General features: G+C 41.7%; 1 pseudogene; it reads right to left on the bottom strand.

The window, feature by feature from the left end:
• The window catches only part of LOC107147937, a 42,581-nt pseudogene extending 21,180 nt beyond the window's left edge, over window positions 1-21,401 (bottom strand).
• Between the last annotated feature and the right edge of the window lie 850 nt (window positions 21,402-22,251).

The following is a 22,251-nucleotide window of genomic DNA, read 5'->3' as shown; positions in this document are numbered from 1 at the left end:
AGGCCGTGCACCTCTTTGTGTACTGGGACAGTCTGAAGCCCAGTGGCCCATCGTAAAACATTTTAGAAAGAGTCTGGTAGGTGGCCTTAAATTGGAACATGCCTTGCTCCACTGAGGCTGACAAGATGATCAACACAGTCAGTACTCCATTATGTGTTCATGGGGGTTACACAGTCCTCTGAAGATGATCTGTGAGGTCTATGTAGAGAAAGAGAAATAATTTTGGACCCAGAGGTCAAATCTGAGGGAGGAGTCCCTAAGGACCACTGTGGTGGTCAAATCTGAGTTTTACCTTCTTCCCAGGTTTTGGCACCAAAATAAAAGGAACATGACCATGGCACTCAGAATGACCAAGAGATCTTTATTGTAGCAGTATCTGATCGACAGAAAAAGGAGGAGGGAGAGAGAGAGAGAGAAGAAAAAGAGAAAAGAAAGAGAGGGAGAAAGCAAAGGGGGAAGGCAAAGTGAGAAGAGGGGAGGGCCTGGCAGGAGAGAATTTTTATAGCCAAAATCTAATGGGATCTCTGGGTCTGCAAGCTGCCTTGTTGGCATAGTGATTGGATCATATGGCAGTTGCTAAGGGTGTCATCTTCTGCCCTCAGGCAGGGGCCCAATGTGGGTTTCCATTGCACCAGACAAGTGAGGGTTGAGTGTTCAGTTTTGAGTGGGTTTCAGTGTTCAGTCTTGAGGCAAATAAGCTATAAGGCACCAGAAGGGTGGGGGTTGAGTGTTCAGCCCACCTGCAGCTAACATTTGTTCAGCCGGCCCTGCAGCTAATACTGATATCAAAAGGAAAAAAAAAAGTGTGTGTGTGTGTGAAATATAATACACACACATAACACACACACACACACACACACACACACCACACACTAGGTTGGACACTGAATAGTCCCAAGCATCATTCTTTATGCTCCTCTTTGATAAGCCCAAATCATGTCAAAATATTTGGTGGACTTTTTTTTGTTTTGTTTTTATACTCCAGATAATAAATCAATCAATACTTTCTTTACATTCTTATAGAAGACCTTATGTAACCGGGGATACTGCCACACACATGTGCCACCAATTTTCACCACAGAATAAAATTACAGTCATTCTTCTATCCAGTTGTTTTATACCAAGGTGCATTAAAGAATCTTGTTGAAATTGTTCAGATAAACATACTGATTGGAATCATTGTCAATGTCATTGTAAGTGGAATTTAAAAAGTAGTGTTCTAGTTCACAGCCCACTCATCAATCACACTCCTTCACTCAGGAAGCAGTTCAGCATGGGATATGTCACTTTGACAGACACTCACAAAGCAAATTGCAGATGCATGCTTATAGGATTTTAGATCTGACATTAAATCATTGAAGTCATGATTTTAGTATAGGAAAGTGAGTGGCAATGGACAAAGGTCACAAGAAATAGTTTCAAATCTGAGAACATAGAGGGATGAATATATTGAGGTGAGGTTTGAAGTGTCATAGGGCAAGTCTTGGTGAGTCAACCCTTATTTTCAAAAGCTGATGGTTCAGATACAAAAGTGTGTCACCAGGAAAACTACTGGGTTTTCTCAAATGAAATTGTAAAGATGGTTTTTCTTTTTTCAGTATTAACTTTATCAGCATGAATTTACTGGGAGAAATGATGATTTTGAGGCAGTTATTCTCAGGACTGTGTATACTCCTCTGGCTATTGTCCATCCTAAGTTGAAGCATAGACCATTTCTGAAAATACATTGACTCAGACCTGTACCAGGGCTCATTGTATCACTATTGCCTCTCATACTTCATTTCCTCATTAATTTATCCTCACCAGTGTGAAGTGGAACAGCTCTGTTACTAACCAGCACAGGAGACTAAAGGACAGGCAGAAAATCATACATTCCCAGGGAAACCAGGACTTCCTCATTTTAAAAAGGTATCTCCAACCCTCTGTGGCCCAGGAAAGGGAGTGGTCATTTCCACCTTCCATCAATGTACCTATCTCACCAGGTGGGGCCTAGGAGAAAATGTTGCCTACATTCTTCTTTCAAGGCAGTGCCTGTCTCAAGTCTGCATCTTCTCTAGAAAAGTTCTGTCAAACTGAAACACAGTCTCTCACAACCACATAAGACATGCAAGTTACCAATATTGAGGAGAAAAACATGGGAAAACAAGTATTTCAGTTGCCCATAATCAGTGTCCTGAGATGTCCACAGGGTCTGCCTCTCTCCCCCTTTTCCACAGGAGCAGCCCCCAGAACTCAACCTTCTAAAGAAAAGAAGATGTGGCATGTCTGTCATTCTGTCATTGCTTCCCCACCCACCATCCTCGTGGAATCCTACACTTCCCTACTGACATGAGGCCTTCTTTTAGGTTCCAAAGTCAGCTCATGTTTTAAGTTAACCCTGGATTCTTTCAGCATGGTAATGGGAAAGGATGCTTCCATATCAGGGGAGGCCGTGAGGGCAGGTCACATGACATTCTGTGGAGATTACCAGCTTTTGTGTCTACTGGACTGTGATCTTGATTCTATATTAGAAAACCAAATTTCAAACCAGGTTAACTTAATTCCAAACCCCAATAAACCACCAAGGACTCCCTATACAATTATACTCTTAATTTGCCTTTCTTCTGGACACTCATAAGTGTTCTTTGTATAAGCCCTTGCTAGACCCCTGAATCAATAGCAGATTTCCTCTATTTGTGAATTGCTATTATTTCAAATAACCAGTGTTTGGGAAACATGGGGAGTCCCTAAACTCACTGATTTATCATTACATATTGGTAAATCCCAAAGGTGTCTCTCAGATCTTAGCTACAAATCTTTTTGAGTTCTTTATTTACATGAATATTTTAAAGTTCAGATTATGCCCAGTGTAAATTTGAGCTCAATGTCAGTCAGATTGGGACTGAGAGAAACTGGACTGTGAACAAAAGCAGGTTGATATATGTATATATGTATGTATGTATATATATATATATATATATATATATATATATATATATATATACACACACACACACACACACACACACACACACACACAAATCTCAACATATACAAATACATATGCATATATGTATACTTACACATACATCTATATGAATGCAAGAATTCTAAAACATCTCCACTGTGGAACCTGTGCATTTCCAGATAAAGGAATTGTTCCTTCTAAAGATCAAATATAATTATAGTGACAAGACTGGAGATGTTTGAATCTAAAAAAGTTTCTAAATCTGTAGAATAAATTGGAGAACATAAAAGAGAAAATAAATGCCTCCAAATCAATGAGGTGCATTTTTTTTTGTTTTAATAAAACACTAAATAAATGAAATGTCATGTCTCTAAAAAACTATTGACAAAGGTGAGAAGACTACTCCCCCACACACAAATCTTCTTGCTTTTAACATACATATATATTTATGACTGAGATGGCTATAGGGACTAAGAGAGCACCCTCATACATATTTATACCAAAATTGTAGGTTCCAACTTAAAAAATCCTGTTTTGAGAAATCACCAGAGCATTGTAAGATAAACCCTTCACTGTAAAGCTAGATTTCTGAAGGATCCACTTCTCAACTGGACTGCTCCCCTAATAAAGAGATCCTGAACCCTAGGACAATACAGAACAAAACTCTGAGTTAAGAGTATGTCTCTGGTTGGAGTTTCTAAAAAGTTCCAAATTCCCCTTTCCAAATTAATAAAAGTAATAGCTTATCATTTGCTACTTTCCCTATTCCACCAGAGTCCCCCTTCTCAAACCCCTGGTGACTGTGTGCTCTGCTAACTGATGAACACAGCCTAATTCCATCTTAAGATTGGGAGCCATCTTGTCACAGAGTCATGAAAAGTTAATTTCTGTTTTACTATAAATTCCTGAGATCTATCAACTTCTTTGGAATTCCTGCCTGTACCTTGAACTCACCCATGCCTGGCTTGCCCTGACCAGAACAACCCTCTCTGAAACCTCAGTGGTACCTCATAAATTCTGGCTTTCCCTGACAAGATAATAATCCTCTCTGAAACTCTAATAGTGCCTCATAAATTCTGATGTTGGGATTTATATTTACTCCCTAAGTGCTGAACCACTTAGACCTTTAACCTACTTGCCTTTGTATTATGCATTTCAAAATCCTGTTACCTGTAAGTTCTCAAGACACCCCCCTTGTTGCAACTTTTTGTGCTATAAAACTGAGCTCCTAGATAGTTGGAGTACTGTCTTCTATTCCCACATATTTCAGGAGAGGGATAGTCCCTGCTGGTCAGAATTACAAGCTTGCTTTAATTTGATTTAAATTGGAGTCAGTGGTCTTTTCTTTGCATCATGGTTTAACACTAACACTGTTGACCTCTTTCTTATTCTATTTCTGCTACACTACAAACTTCTTTTTGGGAAGAAGTTTGTATAAAAAAAATGAATCAGTATCTTATTGAAGGCAATATTTTAAATACCCATGTGGAGTCCAGGCATAGAAGTACTCAGAGGTAGAGCACTTGGCTCGTACGTATGAGGCATTGTATTTGATTCCCAGTGCCATATATAAATAAGCAAATTTAAGAAAAAAAAATGGTCCATCAAAAACAACAACAACAAAAATATTTTAACAAAAGGAGAAAGAGACTGCTGAGTTCACCATGTCTGTCCCATGTCTGTCGCCTCTTTTGCCTTCTGCCACTTCACCTTCTCCATGACACAAAAAGTTTGGCCAGTGGTGCACGGGATTGCTCTTTATTCTTCTACGTCCACACTTCACTTTTATTCTTGACACTTACAAGCAACAGGGGTGGGGAAGAATTGAGCTGGTTCAAGGCCAACTAAAGAACCATCCTGTACCTTGATACCAGGAGATCAGCATAATTGTTGGGATATTGGCATAGCAAGAAGCATTGAAGGGTCTTGGTGACCAATGTCATTTGTTAGTAGGTTTCTAGAACTGCCCACTACACAAAACTACTACTCTCTACATAAATTTCCTCTGAAAAATTTGGGGTACTCATGCAAACTTGCACTTTACACAGGTAATATATTCCTCTGACCCCAGTAGTGCTCATGGTTTGTGTGGTACTGAAAGATTTTAGCTGCCCAATAACCTACAATGGAAGTCACCACCTCAATCTTAAAGAAATGTGATTCATTCTTATTAGGGTTAGTACAAAATGCATAGTGATTTTGCCTAAGACCATCAAACCTTCTTATATGACTTTTGGAATGCTGTTAGTGTGCTAAGAACAGCCCACACACTGACTAGGGATTTTGCCCTCAGAATACTTGAGGTAGCCTCTCCCATGCTTTATTAGAAGCTAGCATGATGGTTTCCTCTTCTTTTTGTACCTGGACCTGGACCATGAGGCATCAAGATGTGAACCACATCACAAGTGCACACTAGAGTATCAAGGGAAGCAGAAACACTAAAATAGAAAGGCCACATCTATAGTCTGCAAAACAAAACTTGTTAGGCAACCAATGATGTACTTAACTCATTCTCTGTCTCCCTCTCTCTCCCTCCTTCCGAGCCCATGAGGTAAATAGTCTCTCTTTCCCTACATCACTCCATATTATGTTTTGCTTCACCTCAGGCCTAAAGCAAGGTGGTCAGTCTGTGATACACTGAAAAAGTTATATGACCATGAGCCAAAATAAATCTTCCCTCCCATAGGTCGAATTTTCCAATATTTCTGTCAGTACAATGGAAATGTGACGCATAAATCAAACTGAAACTTGTAAAGGCTCTATCAGATTTCTGGTTCAGAGTTTCTCAACCTGTACAATTTTTTTTTTTTCTGTTCTTCAAAGGAACTGTAAAAATTAGACTCTTTCACACATTACTTTTTTCCATTACCTTTCATGTATAAGAAGTAAATATCACACATTTAGAGGGTTTCTCTTCCACTGTCAGTGAAATGGCTTTGAAAGCAACAGGGAAAAATGATTTATCACTTCTTTAATGTTCAGAGTTTTTGTAGTGTGAATCCTTTCATATTTGAAAATGAACAGGAAAACTGAATTATTTCCCAGAACTTTTGCATTGAAATAGCATTTCTTTTTCTTTTATATTTATTGAGTTGTAGATGAAAACATAGTATCTTTTTATGTGGTGCTGAGGATTGAACCCAGTGCCTCACACATGCAAGGCAAGCGCTTTACCACTGAGCTATAGCCCCAGTCCCTGAAATAGCATTTCTAATTATCATTTTTTTAATGCTTATTAGGGGAACTGCACCAAAGGGAAGTGTTTACATTAATATAGCTTTGTTCTGATTGTTTATATTAATATAGCTTTGTTTCAGTAGAAGAAGTTATTTTATGTTTTTAAATGTCACTGCAACAAATGACTTACTACATTGTTTATGCACAAAGAACTTCTCACCAGTATGTTTGTTCTTGTATTTGAAGGTAGGAAGATCAATTGAAAGCTTTTGCACATTGTTGACATTCATAAGGCTTCTATCCGGTATGAATTTGTTTGTGATTTGAAGCTAATAATAAGACAGGTTAGGGATTGTGGCTCAGGGGTAGAGCATTTGCCTACCACGGGTGAGACACTAGATTAGATCCTCAGCACCACATAAAAATAAATAAGTAAAATAAAGATATTCTGTCCAACTACAACTAAAAAGAAAAAAAAATTACACAATACACAATCAAAATTTTTCTCTGTGATATGAGTGTGCTATGCAATTGAAGGAGAATGGAAGTCCTGAAAGCTTTTTCACATTGTTTTCATACAGTCTTTTTTTGGTATGAGTTTTCAAATTGAATTGGAATTAGCAAAGGTTGTACCACATTATTTACTTTCAAGAGGCCTCTCTCCAGTATAAGTTCCTTCATGTATATGAAAATAAGCATAACTAGTCAAATCTTCACCAGACTGTTTACATTTTTAAAGTATTTGAAGGTAAGCCAAACTACTGAAGGCTTTACCAGACCATTTAATCTCACAGGGCCTTTCTCCACTGAGATTGTTCATGCATTTGTAGGAAAAGAGAAAAAGAAAAAAAAAATGATGTTTTTTTTTTCAATTTTTTGGATATTGATGAACCTTTGTTTTATTTATTTTTCTATATGTGGTGCTGAGAATCAAACCCAGTGCCTCACACATGCTAAGCAAAGGCTCTACCACTGAGCTGCAACCCCACCATGAAGGTTTAACACATTGTTTACATTCATAGAGCTGCTCTCCAGCATGAGCCTGTTCATGCACATGAAGACAAGTGGAAGGACTAAAGGTTTTACCTCAATGTTTACATACCCAGGTAACATTCTTTCCAGTATGAGTATTTTCTTGGGAGTGAAGTTCACCAGTTGAAGCAAAGGCTTTCCACATTGTTTACATTCATAAGGCTTCTTTCCTGTATGATTTTGTTCATGTGAGCAAAAGTAATCAAGGAAAAGCTTTCCCACAGTGTTCACACTAATAATTTTCTCCAGAATGATTTTGATTAAGCCTTTTAAGGCTAGACAACGTAGTGAAGACTTTTCAACATTGTTTACATTTATAGGGCTTCTCTCTACCATGAATTCCTTCATGTGTGTGAAATAGAATGGACTGAGTGATGGCTTTGACTCACTGCTTAGTCATAGGGCTTCCCTCCCATATGGGTTTGTTCATGTGAGTAAAGGCTAGAGGACTGTGTGAAGGTTTTGCCACACTGCTTACATTTATAGGGCTTCTTTCCAGTATGAATTCCTTTATGTATTTGAAAGAAAGAGAATACAATGAAGGTTTTCCCACATTCTTTGCATTCATAGGGCATCTCTCCAGTATGAATTTATGTGTGTATTCAAAGGTTAAACAAACTAGTGAAGGCTTTAAAACATTTTGTACATCCACAAGGTTTCTACTCAGTATTAGTTTGATTATGCGTTTGAAGGTAAGAGAAGGCAGTGAAGGCTTTTCCACATTTTTTGCATTCATAGGGCTTCTCCCCAGTATGAGTTCTTTCATGTGAGTGAAGACTAGAGGACTGATTGAAGGCTTTGCCGCACTGCTTACATTCATAGGGCTTCTCCCTAGTATGAATTTGTTTTATATTTTCGAAGGTAAGCTAATACAGTGAAGGCTTTTCCACATTCTTTGCATTTACAGGGCTTCTCTCCATTATGAGTTTGTTCATGTGAGCAAAGAGTAGAGGAATGAGTGAAGGCTTTGCCACATTGTTGACATTCATAGGGTTTCTCTCCAATATGAGTTCGTTCATGTGAGTGAAGGCTAGAGGAATAATTGAAGGCTTTGCCACACTGCTTACATTCATAGGGCTTCTCTGCAATATGCGTTTGTTCATGAACCTGAAGTTCAGAGGAACAAGTGAAGACTTTACCACATTGTTTCATTCATAGGGCTTCTCTCCAGCATGAGTTCGTTCATGTGAGTGAAGGTAAGATGACCGAGTAAAGGCTTTACCACACTGTTGACATTCATAGGGCCTCTCTCCAGTATGAATTCGTTCATGTGAGCGAAGGCTAGAGGAATAATTGAAGGCTTTGCCACACTGCTTACATTCATAGGGCTTCTCTCCATTATGAATCCTTTCATGTGAGCTAAGGCTAGAGGAATAAATGAAGCCTTTGCCACACCGCTTACATTCATAAGCCTTCTCTCCATTATGAGCTCTTTCGTGTAAGCGAAAGCTAGAGGAATGTCTGAAGGCTCTGCCACATTGCTTACATTCATAGGGCTTCTCTCCAGTATGAATTCGTTCATGTGAGTGAAGGTAAGGTAACCGAGTGAAGGCTTTACCACATTGTTGACATTCATAGGGCTTCGTATGAGTTCGTTCATGTGAATGAAGGCTAGAGGAATGAATGAAGGCTTTGCCACACTGCTCACATTCATAGGGCTTCTCTCCATTATGAGCTCTTTCATGTGAGTAAAAGGTAGAGAAATGAGTGAAGGTTTTGCCACACTGCTTACATTCATAGGGCTTTTCTCCAGTATGAGTTCGTTCATGTGCATGAAGATAAGATAACCGAGTGAAGGCTTTACCACATTGTTGACATTCATAGGGCTTCTCTCCAGTATGAGTTCTTTCATGTGAGCGAAGGGCAGAGGATCGAATGAAGGCTTTCCCACACTGCTTACATTCATAGGGCTTCTCTCCTGTATGAATTCGTTCATGTATTTGAAGGGCAGTGGAAGAAATAAAGGCTTTCCCACATTGTTTACATTCATAAGGCTTCTCTCCAGTATGAGTTCTTCCATGTATTTGAAGGTTACCAGATGTAGCGAAGGCTTTCCCACACTGTTTACATTCATAGGGCTTCTCTCCAGTATGAGTTTTTTCATGTGAGTGAAGGTGAGAAATCCGAGCATAAGCCTTGCCACACTGCTTACATTCATACGGCTTTTCTCCTGTGTGAGTTCGTTCATGTATTTGAAGTTCAGAGTAACATGTGCAGACTTTACCACATTCTTTACATTCATAGCACTTTTCCCCAGTGTGAATTCTTTCATGCTTACGAAGTTTACTGGATGAAGGAAAGGCTTTACCACATTGTTTACATTCATAGGGCTTCTCTCCAGTATGAGTTCGTTTATGTATTCGAAGGTAAGAGAATTTAATGAAGGCTTTACCACATTCTTTACATTCATGGCGCTTCTTACTTGTATGAGTTCGTTTATGTTTTTGAAGAGAATATGAATGAATGAAGGCTTTCCCACACTGTTTACATCTGTAAGTCGTCTCTCCAGGAGGAGTTTGTTCGTGCATTTGAAGGTTATTTGAAATAGTAATGGCACCTCCACATTGCTTACATCCAGGTGGCTGCTCTCCAGTATGAGATGGTTGATATTTTTTAAAACACCTGGAACAACTGAACTCTCTTCCACATGTCAGACCTCCATTAGGTCCATTTACAGTGTGCTCTGACACCTGGCATTGAACACTTGTGAGAGAAATGGAGGATTTTCTCTTCTCTCTACATTCATATAGCTTTCCGCCACACTCCTCCTTCTCATATGGTTGGTTTGCAGAGTGAGATATGATGGGCCTATTAAGGAAAACGTGACATGTGAAGACCTGTCCACACATATTGCTTTCACATGAACTGACTAGCAGGAATGTTTTTTTAAGACTAAGATGTGGAATCTCCCTGAGGTTTTTCCACACTGAGTACCTTTTCAAAGTCTTCCAGAGCCTACCATATGACTTCTGTAAAAACATAATAATAATAATTACAAGTACAATTTATGTTTGGATCATTAATACTTTTACATTTATTAATAGGCTTTGGACTTATACTATTACCAATATCATGGAAAGTACTGGTGTTTTGTCATATCTATACTGTATGCTCTTTGAAAATCAATGTAACAATTACTTTATAAACTGCTTCTCCACAGCTGCTACTAAAGCAGTGCCATCATAAATGAAGCTTGTTAACACTGTCAAAAATTCAATAGTTTTTGAAAACAGTAAACAACTATCTTACATTAAAGTCCATATTTGGTGAAAAAAGAATAAGTATAATTCATCTCATGCTTGTTTCTGTTGCTTATTTGTGGAACTATAGGATGTGCTAGAATTCCCTCAAGGCACTCGGTTTCCTCATATGAGTACAAATTACCTTACGTCTCTCTTGGTATTTGTGTTCTGATATTCCATGTTCTGGTCCTCCCATGTGTCTCCTGAAATGTAGTCCCAGAAAAGTCATTATGCATCATCATGATTTCAGAATGCATTATGGGATTTACAATTTGGACAACTATACTGCGCCCATTAAAAAGATGGTAAAGGCAGGGAGGAGACAGGATTATGGTATTTATGTTGCAGAGTGCAATGACATTAGGCCCATATTATTCCCTAAAGTACTCCCTTTCTCACACTCCAAATTCATGAGGGGGGGGGGGGAAACTCCCAGGTGCTTTGTCTTTGATTATGTAATGAAACGTCATCCTTACCTATAGAAGCCAGGTTTCTAAGGACTTCCCGCATCACATCTATGTAGAGATTCTTCTGGGAAGGTTCCAGCAAAGCCCACTCTTCCTGGGTGAAGTTCACAGCCACATCCTCAAAGGCCACTGAGGTCTAAAATATCCCACAAAAGTATAGGGTATACCAGCAGAGATTGACAGCATGAGAGTTCTATTCTCTATATGTGAGAATAGATGATTCTACATGATTCTGCGATCTCCAAATATTCAGTGTCTGATTTGGTTGTTAAACTTGTACTCTGTCTGCACTCACTTCCCCAAATGGGCATTCCAATATAAGAATGAACTATCAGGAAAGCATCAGCAGAGAAAAAAAAAATACCCTTCTCAATTTTAATCAAGAAAGTAAGGTATGCTCTCAGGTCACCCCTAAGATCTTCTCAAGGTGAATAACTAATACATGGAATGAAGAAGCCCTACGACCTCATGTGCAGAGGAGAGCTAATATTAGTCTTTTTGTCAACACCTATCCTGAGAAATATCTGTTGACAAAGTTGTAGTTTAGCTGGTAGAAGGTGGTAAAGATTTGGATAGGATCTCACCAAACTAAGCATTTACACTGAGTCACAGTGCTTGACAGTGTAGGTAAGCAGCACAGGATGTGCAGAATGATAATGTTTATTTCAGAAATCATGTTATTTTGTCCCACTCATACAATAGAACTTCCAGGATCAATGAATCCCAACACCTCAAAAGAAAAAAAAAGAACAAGAATTGTACAAAACATCTGCGTATCATGTATCTGGAGAAGTGTTGATACCTAGAAAGAATGAAGCACCAGCAGCTGACAAAAAGCAAACCCAATTTTGTGACATGAACACGCACATACCTGGAAATGAATAAAACACCCTAAAAAGCCATGGGGATCTACAAAACCTGAGGCTATACTGAAGAACAAAACCAGGTCTCCATGCTCTCACCATTTCTAGAAAACACACCAAGAGGGGGGCTACTAGGGAAGCCAGGAACAAAATCACACCATTCCAGACCTCAGGGCCTACTCTCACAGCACCAGACACTGAGGCAAAATCAAGAATTCCACCACAAAGATAGAGGTAGGAACAGGTAACACATTTGCCTTGTATTTCTGGCTTCCTGCTCTCTATAGTCTCTACTACAAGTGGACAAGGACATCTGACAGGGTTTCTTCATTGCTGAACCTACCAGAAAGCCTGCGACATGCGGGGAGATCCATACCTGAGAAGTCCCAGGGCTCTAACACACAGAGGCCTCACACAAACCTCCTCACAGGCCCACAGCCACTCAACTGTCACAGGCTGAAGTGATCAACCCTATCTCATGTGTCAGAGCGGTGGCTCCTGGACCTCAAGCCATTTCGCAAAGTTGAGGTAACCCAAATGAGTTCACAACGTAGGTCCACACAAAATCCTGTACTGCAAAGTTCAGAGCACCAGCACTCATGATTTTCAAAGCCTGGAAGTACCCAAGAGGAAGATGTGTTCCCAAGGTCAGGGGTGAAAATATTAGTAAACAAAACTCAATAAAAATCAATTAATAATCAAAAATCAGCTTTGCCCTTATAAAATTCTGAAATGCAATTCTTAAAAATTCATTTATAATGACACTCCAAGAATAAATATAGAAGAATAAATAATATAATAATAATATATGCTACATACATACACAATAGAAACTATAAAACTTATTTTCTAAACTGTAACACTTCTTGGAAGAAGCTCAAGATCCAAATAAATGAGAAACTATTTCATGCTCATGGAACAAAGGTTTAACATTATTAAGGTGGTAATACTCCCAAAGAATCTACCAATTATATTTAAACCCATCAGAATCCCGGGTGATGATTCCTTTTTAGAAATGCAAAACATCATTCAACACTACAAGGGACCCAAAATACCACAGGACTTTGAAAAAGAGCATTTTGACTAGCAATGAAATTAGTACAAAACTTGCTTCAAGTCAACAGTCACCAAAGGTGGCACTAATGGTACCTTTAACACCACGTAGATGAGAAATGAAAACACCTCCAGGGAGCAGAAGGTCAGCCAAATAGCAGTGGAGCTGCTCCACACATAAACACAGAAAAAGAAGCAGAACAAATGTGACCCTGGAATAGCCTCAAATTTCACATAACTTCATGATGCACCTCAGTCCTTACTGCAAACCCTGGGACTCAGCACCATCCTGCAGGGAGCAGCCTGAGCGCCCTGTGCAACATCAACATGCTACAGTGATAAAGTCACACCACAGTTCCCCATATCCAAGGCCAGCCCAGGACGTCACCAAGAGAAAAAAGAATAAAGAAAATGAGGTACACATACACAATGGGATTTTGCTCAGTCATAAAGAATGAAAGTATGTCATCAGGATGAAAATGGGTAGAACTGGAAGACAACATGCTAAGTGAAATAAGTGAGAGCCAGACCTCAGATGCTGAATGTTTTCTTTCCCATATGTGGAAGCTAAAGGAAAATCAGGACAAAAAGTGGGGTAGGCAGGATCCCGTGAAAACAGAACAGAGATCAGTACAGAAGAGGACGGAGACTGAGAATTAGGGAGGAAGGAAAAGAAAAGAGAGAACACTGGAATGAAGTTGGACAAATTATGCTATGTGCATAGATGACATATCATAATGAATTTCACCATTATGTTTATCTATAAAGCATTAATTAAAAAAGAAAACTGTAGATAAACAGAAGGAAGTCTAGTAGAGTAGCAGTATGGAAACAGAAAGAGAGTAGGAGAGAGAAAAGGGAGTTACTGGGGACTGAAGTAGAGCAACTTACACCCTATGCTTGCATACTATATAAAAAATAAAAACCCAATATTAGCCAGGCAAGGAGGTACACACCTGTAATACTAGCAACCCGTGAGCCGGAGGCAGGGGATGCAAGTTTGAGGCCAGCTTCAGCAATGTAGCAAGGCCCTAAACAAGTTAGTGAGACAGTCTAAAAATAAATAAATAAAAAGAGCTGGGGATGTGGCTCAGCGGTAAAGTGCCACTGAGTTCAATTCTTGACAACAAAAAGATACATAAATAAAACAAACTCTAATATTATGTATAACTAATATAGTAATACAAGTGGAAAGAAAAAAAAGGGGGTGCAATTTGAGAAAATCTGGGAAGCACTGCCCTGGGTTTTATACTCAGCACCACAAAAGAAATAAACAAACAAAAAACATAGCCTATTTTTTTTTTCTTAAAGCCCTAAAACATTTCCAATAAAAACAATGATCAAATAGAAAAAATTAAAAAAAAAAAACAAAAAAAACTTTTTTTCACCTTGCTCATCTCTGAATAAATATATTTCACATTTAAGGAAACCCAGGTCTGCAATAAGTGAGCAGATCATTTTAAAGTGATAAACACAGAAAGGGCTGGAGCTAAGGGAGCAGATGTGTAAGGATCAAGGGGCTGGTAAGGTCCCTGCCAGCCGGACATCTCCCACCTGGTCCTGTTCAAAGGAACACTCCATGATCACCCTCCCAGGAGACCTGGACCATGACTCCAGTCTAGGAGACTTTCAGGTTTGCACAGCACTGCACTGGGGGTGGTCCTTATGCTCTGGGAGAGTTTTCCTCCTTCACAACTGTGAGAGAATGCAAGGGCAGGAATCACTGCTGACCTGGCCCCTCAGCACCAACATCCACAGGCTCACTGTCCACCTGTCTCCAAGGAATTGGATCAGGGCTTGGGGGAGACGATGTCCCAAGGAGGTAGCTCTCTAGATGAGGCCTGTTCCAGGACATTCCTCAGCCCCAGGGCCTCCAGCTGCTCCCCTCACAAGCTGAATGACACACCTTATAATGTCCTTTAGAAGGAGCTGACCCAGGGCCTAAAATTGCCTGCTTCCTGTAGGACACAGGGCAGCCTAAAGGACTTGAGGCAGCCCCAAGTGGGGCTGAAAACATGGGACCCTGTGAGGGGTCCAAAGGAAACCTCTCCACTATTTGATAAGGTATCAATTCCTGGGGAAGGAAAAAAAAAAAGAGAGAGAGAGAGAGAGAGAGAGAGAGAGAGAGAGACACAAGTTCTCTTAACAGTGAAGTTCCAGGTGACTGTTCTCTCCTTTCATCATATGGGAAATTCACAAAAAGAAATGAAAATGCTGTGAACTTGGAGGGAGAGTCAGATCTGTAAATATGAGAAAAGGACAGGAATATTAAGAATGTACCAAAAGCCCTGGTAGGGCATAGGAGGGGGAAAGGAGGGTGACTCCTTAAGAAGAAGAAATACAGACCCCTCAGACTAGCATCTTCTACCCAGGAGCCCCACACCTAAGGCAGGATCCCCTGAGACCCGCTACCTTCACTTCACACTGAGAACCTAGGGCTGGGGTCCAGCTGGGCAGAGAGGGTTCTGCCAAAGTGGCTACAGACCAGGCAGCACACTGGGAATCCACCTGCACCAGCCTACACCATGGCCATCAAGGGCTGTGCTGAAGCAGCATCTGACTCAGGTACTCTTGGCTGACTATAGAGCTGACAGTGGGAGGCCAGAGGCCAGCCACAGCTGGTTCACCACTTGTAACAAGCCTACTTCCCACCTGACCAGACCTGCCCCACACACTCACCATTTTCCGCCTTCTGGGGAGACCTGACATCCTTTCTGTGGACCTCATAGCACCTGCAGGTCACAGGGAGACAAATGTGAGCCAGAGCCACTTGGGCCTCACACAGCAGAGAAGACACAGTCCTGGAGATGGATTCTGAGCTCCACAGGGTGAGAGATACCGGCCTCTGAGGCTGTGGAAGGCCACCCCCTCCCACCAGCTGCCTGCTGACTGCCAGGGCTCCACAAGACCCCTCTCTCACCCCAGCCCAAATATGCACACTCTGAGGCCCTGACTGACAGGAGATGCATCACGCTCCTGAGTACATAGGCCAGGAAGACAAGGTATTGGCAAAAGCCCTTTTCAGGCAGGACTTCCTCCCAGCAAGGGGACCTGCCCCAACAGGGGGACATTTCCACTCATGCAGAGCTGAGCCTGGCTTTCCAAAGAAGGCCCTGTTGGCTAGGAAGCTGTTCTGGGCACAGAGTCCCAGGCATATGTGAGGAATTACAGCCTTAGTTCCAAGGCAGCCTGACCTGACCTCAGAGAAGGTGTGTGCCGCCTGGTCAGGCCTGACTGGGAAGGAGGGAGCCAGGCATAAATCACTTGGGAAGAGGCCAGGGCTTCATGGGCAAGGCCTGCTCACACTTTTACTCTGTCAACTAATTTTCAGACAGAAAAATATAAAGACAATTAGGAAGTACAAGTATTAAGTGAATGAAAAACTAATTACATGACAATAATAAAAAAAAAAAGAAAAAGAAAAAGAAAGAAAAAACTCAGTGAAAGCAAAAGAAAACACTTGAGCCAGCTCAGATGAGGAGCCTGCCTCACTCACAGTTCAGAATGAATACCCACACACAGTGGGGTAAACACATTCCCATGTTGGCAGCCACACTCTGCTGAAATTTGGCCCAAGGGGACTCATTCCCTGTGTCCAGGAGGGGACACCTAAGGATTTATCTCTTGAAATGCACCATGCCCCCTGTCCGGTAGGTTTTCTTTATAAGATAAATTCAAAAGAAGAGAGTGATACACTCACATTTATTAAAAAGGGGTTTCTTCCATCAAACTGCAATAGGGTGCAAGAAGGCTACCCTACCTCAGGGCAGATGTCTGCAGTCTTTACAAGAAAAAAAGAATTCAAGTGCAGAGAATAATAAAAGTAAAAGATATAACATCAAAAATAAATTCAAAATGAGAAAATGACTGAAAACCATTTCAAAGAACATGGATATAAACTGAAATTTGCTCATGCTAATGGTATTCAGTGAAAAGCAATATATAGCCACATGGAAGTATAAAAGGATAGACAGGTAAGAGGGTAAACACACAAGGATGAACAGTGAGAGAGCTGCTCCACATACTACAGTGCAGTTTATCCATAATCAATAATCTGAGAATTTCCCTATGTGTACAAAATTATAAAGGGTACACACTTGGGGACCAAATTTAAAAATAGAATGAAATTGTCAAAAACATAAAAATGAAACTGGAAACAAGTGAGGTTCCTGAAGCAGGAACAGGGAAGAAAACTGGGAGACCCAAAGACTCAGACAGCACAGGAGTCTAACCAACTGAGGCAGAGAAACTACACATTGCACATTATAGAACTCCAGTGATAGAGCACTAATGGTAACATTAAAGTACTGAAAACTCAATAAGACAGAACTAAGAAAAATTCTGCTTCCTCACAGCTGGTTAAACTAGAAGGAAAGACAGAATTAGCACTGCACTCACCTCCAGGCAGAGGTTGGAGAGAGCAGGGAGAGAGGCAGCCTGCCCAGGGCCAACCCATCCCTATTTGGACAGGAATATATGGGTGAATTGATTCATATCAAATTGAGCATTAAAAAATTGTTTCAAAAACTCTGTTCTTTGTTACATCAAATTACTGTATCCAAATAAATGTTCATCCATAATATAAAAATCTTCCATTAAAGAAGGAATGAAATTCTTGGGCGGGTGAGGTGATACATGCCTGTTATCCCACTGGCTTGTGATCGGGAGGCAGAAGGATCATGAGATCAAAGCCAGGCTCACAACAGGGAGGCATAAGCAATGCAGTGAGACAACGGCTATTTAAAAAAAGAAAAAAAAAATTACACAAAAAGGGCCAGGGATGAGGCTCATTGGTTGAGTGCCCCTGAGTTCAATCCCCACTACCAAAGGAAAAAAAGAAAGAAAGAAAAATGAACTTGCTACATTCTTGGGACAAACTAGAATTGTATGGCAGCAAAACTTGATAAAGGAAGCAACAGAAACCAGCTCAGGGAAGCACCCTCTGATCCAGGAATCTCCGCTTGGGGACCACTCTCACAGAAGATGCAGCTCATGTGGCTTCTCCTAGGGAATGAGGAAAACATGAGCAGCTGGGACATTTGGTTCTGGAAGGTCACTGTGCTCTCCTCTCCCCAGAGTGGAATGTTCCCTCCTGCAGGACCTCAGTTGTCACTGGCACCCAAGCACCCACCAGGAGGCACATGAAGGTCCTGGCCTGTGAGGCCTCTTTCCTGAAACCACTTCTGACACCACATGTGAGTTTGATGAACACCAATCTGTTCTCCAAAATCACAAGTCACTCAAAAGTTCAATTCTGACACCACCAGTCAGCACAAACCCTAGTTCAGGGTCAGCTCAACACTGCCCCACTGTAGATGCCAGCTGCAGGGCAGGAGGGCCAGTCCTGCTGAGAGCAAAGAACTACAAACTGGGGACTCCCATCACCCCTCCTCAACTTCACTGATTTGATTTTAGCAAAGCACATCACTTGGTTCAGTTTAAAGGACTCAACTTAGGATTGGCCAAAATAAAAAGATATATAAGAAAAAGAAAGTGTCAAAGAGAATTCTGCAAAATATCTTTGATTCAATAACCCCAACTCTGCATTCTGCCAGAGCAATTCCTGCACAGAAACCCCTTCCCATTATGACTTAAAAGATGTTCACTTTTTAACCCACGGCACATACACACTGATCCTGAAAATCCCTCCCCTCTTTTTTTCCCCTCATAAGTGATGAGGGAACCAATTTTGTTTTCAGGGATCAGAAAAATACTTCTTAAACAAAACTGACTCAAATTTCTCTCCTTGAACCAGGACCCTGAACTCCTACCCACTGACAGCAAGAACCAATATATACCCTTCTTTCTGAGAACAGGATGACTTCTGGTGAAACATTCTGGTGAACATTCTGGTGAAACATACCCCTGAGAACAGGATGACTTCTGGTGAAACATTCTCTGACCTGGGATCTGACTCTCCCCTGTCCCTGCGCCCTCCCCTCCAAAATACAAGAGGTCATGATTCGGTGAATCTTTATAATGAACCAATTAGTCTGTCACATGTATTGGGGAAACATACTCACTTTCTGTGACCACAATGGAACAAAACCTTTCCTATTTCTTTTCCCAGGTAGCATTTCCAAAGCCAAGTTGTAGAATTCAATTTTAAACCCCTCTCCCACCCCTGCTCCCCCAAAAAGAACACATCTGAAAGGAGAAAAAGGTACATAAGAATTTTTAACTAGACAGGTGCAGTAGTGCAGGCCTACAATCCCAGTGACTTCAGAGGATGACACAGAACAAACACCACTTCAAAACCAGCCTCAGCAAGTTAGCAAAGCCCTCACTAACTTAGTGAGGTTGAATTTTTGTAATAAAGAAACACACTTCTGGACTGGGGATCTATCTCATTTGGTAGAGTGCCTGCCTTGAATGCTCAAACCCATGGATTCAATCCCCAGCGCACACACACACACACATACACACACCAAAAAAAAAAAGAAGAAGAAGAAGAAGCGGGCTGGGGTTGTGGCTCAGTGATAGAGCATTCACCTAGCATGTGCAAGGCCCTGGGTTCGATCCTCAGCACCACATATAAATAAATGCAATAAAGGTATTGTGTCCAACTACAACTGAAAAACAAATATTAAAAAAAAAAAGAAGAAGAAACCAAGTTCTCTACCACACTGTCTTCTGTGAATACATTCATATCTGCAGCCACACTGAAACAGGTTTTCCCTTTTTCTATTCCCAGGTAGCATTCCCAAAGCAAAGCCCTGGAATTATATTTTAAATTAGCAACACCCCCCACCCTGCAAAAAAGACATCTGAGAGACTCGGTAAACTCACTCTGGGGAACAAAACCAGTACATAAGAATTTTTAACTAAGGAAATATAAGACCAAGTATTTCTTTTCTGTTTCTAGCCTTCTTTCCCTACTGAATTATATCTCTATCTTACTCTTTAGGAATATTTTCTGATCAGCTCTACTAATAAACTACATTATACAATTAATAAAAAAAACTGACACTAAAATACCTGAGCCAGTCTTTCCAAGACAACAAATCCAGGCAGCTGCAGCACCACTGGACACTGACCTGTCAGACTCCAGCTTCAGGTCAGGCCATCTGTCACCAGGCACATCTTCCCACCCACCTCCTGCTGATGAAGAGCTTTGTAGGGTTTTGCTCCACCTTACTAGGGTTAGTTTCCCCTGCTCTTTAGGATAACTGTTCTTCCTTCAAAGCTCTGAATGCATCCTGAGGGCAGGAACCATGTGTGTCATGTTCCCTCAACACCAGTATCTCACTGCCTGACCTGAGTATCTCCAGCTGCTCCTGAGAGGCTGCTTCCTATACCTCAGGCTGTCCTCTAGGAGGAGCTGATGCAGAGCTTGAAATTACCTACACCCTTCAAGGCACAGCACACCTGTGGGCACCCTGCTGCAGCCCCAGGAAAGGACAGATGGGCTGAGGACACAGGACCCTGTGTGGTACTGAAAAAATACCTCTGCCCAAAGATTCTGCACAGGTGTCTGTTCCTGGGCATGATGAAGAGATGCATCAGGACTTTATGAGGACTTTCTAGGTAATTCCTCTCTGCTTTCCACTCCTGAGAAAACTTTGCCCACATTAAAAAAATAATAATAAAATAAAATAAAACGTTTTTTAGAAGTGCAATTAATGAATAGATGAAACTATCAAAATTAAAACACCATCTGGTCAGGTGTGGTGGCCCATGCATGAAATTCCAGTGCCTTGGGAGGTGGAGGTAGGAGGATCCTAAGTTCAAAGCCAGCCTCAGCAACCGCAAGGCACTAAGTAACTCAATGAGATCCTGTATCTAAATAAAATACAAAATAGAGCTGGGGTCTGTAGGGGTCTGCTGCCAGCCCTAGGAGCAGCAAAGTCCCAATGGGAAATGGATTTCACACCTAGCTTCCTGCACATTTAGGAGTATGTGCTGTAGGGTGCACAGGTTAATTCTGTGGAGAAAACAGGGACAGACGGGGACCCCAAGGGCCAACTGTCACTGACAGAACACACCTGAGTCCGGATTCCATGTCACCCTCCCCTGCTCACTGCACACTCTGGGAGCGTCAGGCTGCATGAGCTGCCTAGATAATAACCCAGAGAGGTCGCCAACAGGGAGCGGAAGAGGACAGGGACCTGCTGCCCTGCCCAGCCCAGCCCAGCCCAGAGACAGACACCCAGGACGACTAGCCAGAGAAGACTCGGTCACCCTCTGCAGCTGAACTCGGGGACCTGCCACCCAGCCCACCCCGCGGGATCAGGGGGATAAGGTCCAAGGTCAACCGCCAGCAGGGACTCGTAACACACTATACAGCCGACTTCGTGGACCCGCCACCAAGCATTCCCCACCCCGCGGGATAAGGGACAGGGTCCAGGCCACCCGCATTGGGGACTCCGCCCCACGCTCCGCAGCTCACAGTGACTCGCGTGGCCAAGGCAGGTGCTCACCGGGTCCGGCCAGTACTAGCCGCACATTCATCGTTTTGGGGGGCTCCAGTGACCCGCCGTCCTTCCTAGGGACGTCCGGTATCCGAGCTCCGCGGGTCCCCAGGATATGCAGAGTCCCTTGGGAATCCAGCGAAGTGGCAAAAGCGCAATGGAGGAAAGAGCAAGTTTGCGAGAGCCCTCCCTTCCCCTCCGTCTGCGCACCTGATTGGACAGTTCCTCCCCAGCGCCTAATTGTCCGCCTCACAGTCTTGAGTGACAGCTATTCTAACCAGTGGGTGGCTGAAACAGGCCAGAGTGACAGGCTCTTGGCCCAGCCCTTTTCAGGCAGGGCTTCCTTGGCGAGAGGGTACCTGAGCCTAGCGGGAAACGTTTGTACTCATCCTGGTGAGGAAGGCAACAACCAAAGAGGACTAACGAATGTCAGCCATATGTACAAATAACTGTGCTGTTCACGATTGGGAGTAACTTGAGAATTTTATTACGATTTCAAATTGCATGACCTTCCTCACCTGTGTTCTTTTAGACGGCTCAGCCCCAGCTATGGAAAGGAAGGCCCTGTTTAATTGAAATAAAATGTGTCATGTATTTTAAAATTTTCGGAAAGCCACCTAAAAAACGATAAAGAAACAGGTAAAATAGCTCAGGCATACCTCAGTGGTAGAGTGATTGTCTAGCAAAAAAAAAAAAAAAAAAAAAATCCTAAAAACAAGAGAGTCAGTTACAGGTGAAATTGGTTGTGAGTTCTTTAATGTAATATACATAAAATATCATTGTTTTTCTATGCAACCGATGCAGTGAGGTATTACTGTATGCGCATGGCCCACAATCCACCAAGGCAGGAGAAGGGAAGCAAACCTCAGGTCACCAACTTTCCTTTATTCTTCAGGGAAGTCAATCCATCAGGCATAGGAAGTTTCATTTTCTGGGTATGGAAATACATTACCCCCCACCCCACCGTGATACAGGAGTTTGGAGACTGTAGACATGCAGTTTGGACAGTCAGGAACCTAGTACTGCAAGTTAAAATTTTAACTCAGGAAGGCAGCTGTA

This window comes from Marmota marmota, unplaced genomic scaffold (genome assembly GCF_001458135.2).
Source record: "Marmota marmota marmota unplaced genomic scaffold, marMar, whole genome shotgun sequence".
NCBI classification, from domain to species: Eukaryota; Metazoa; Chordata; class Mammalia; order Rodentia; family Sciuridae; genus Marmota; species Marmota marmota.
Note: the sequence above shows the minus strand (reverse complement) of the source record. Positions and strands in the feature narration are given on the sequence as shown.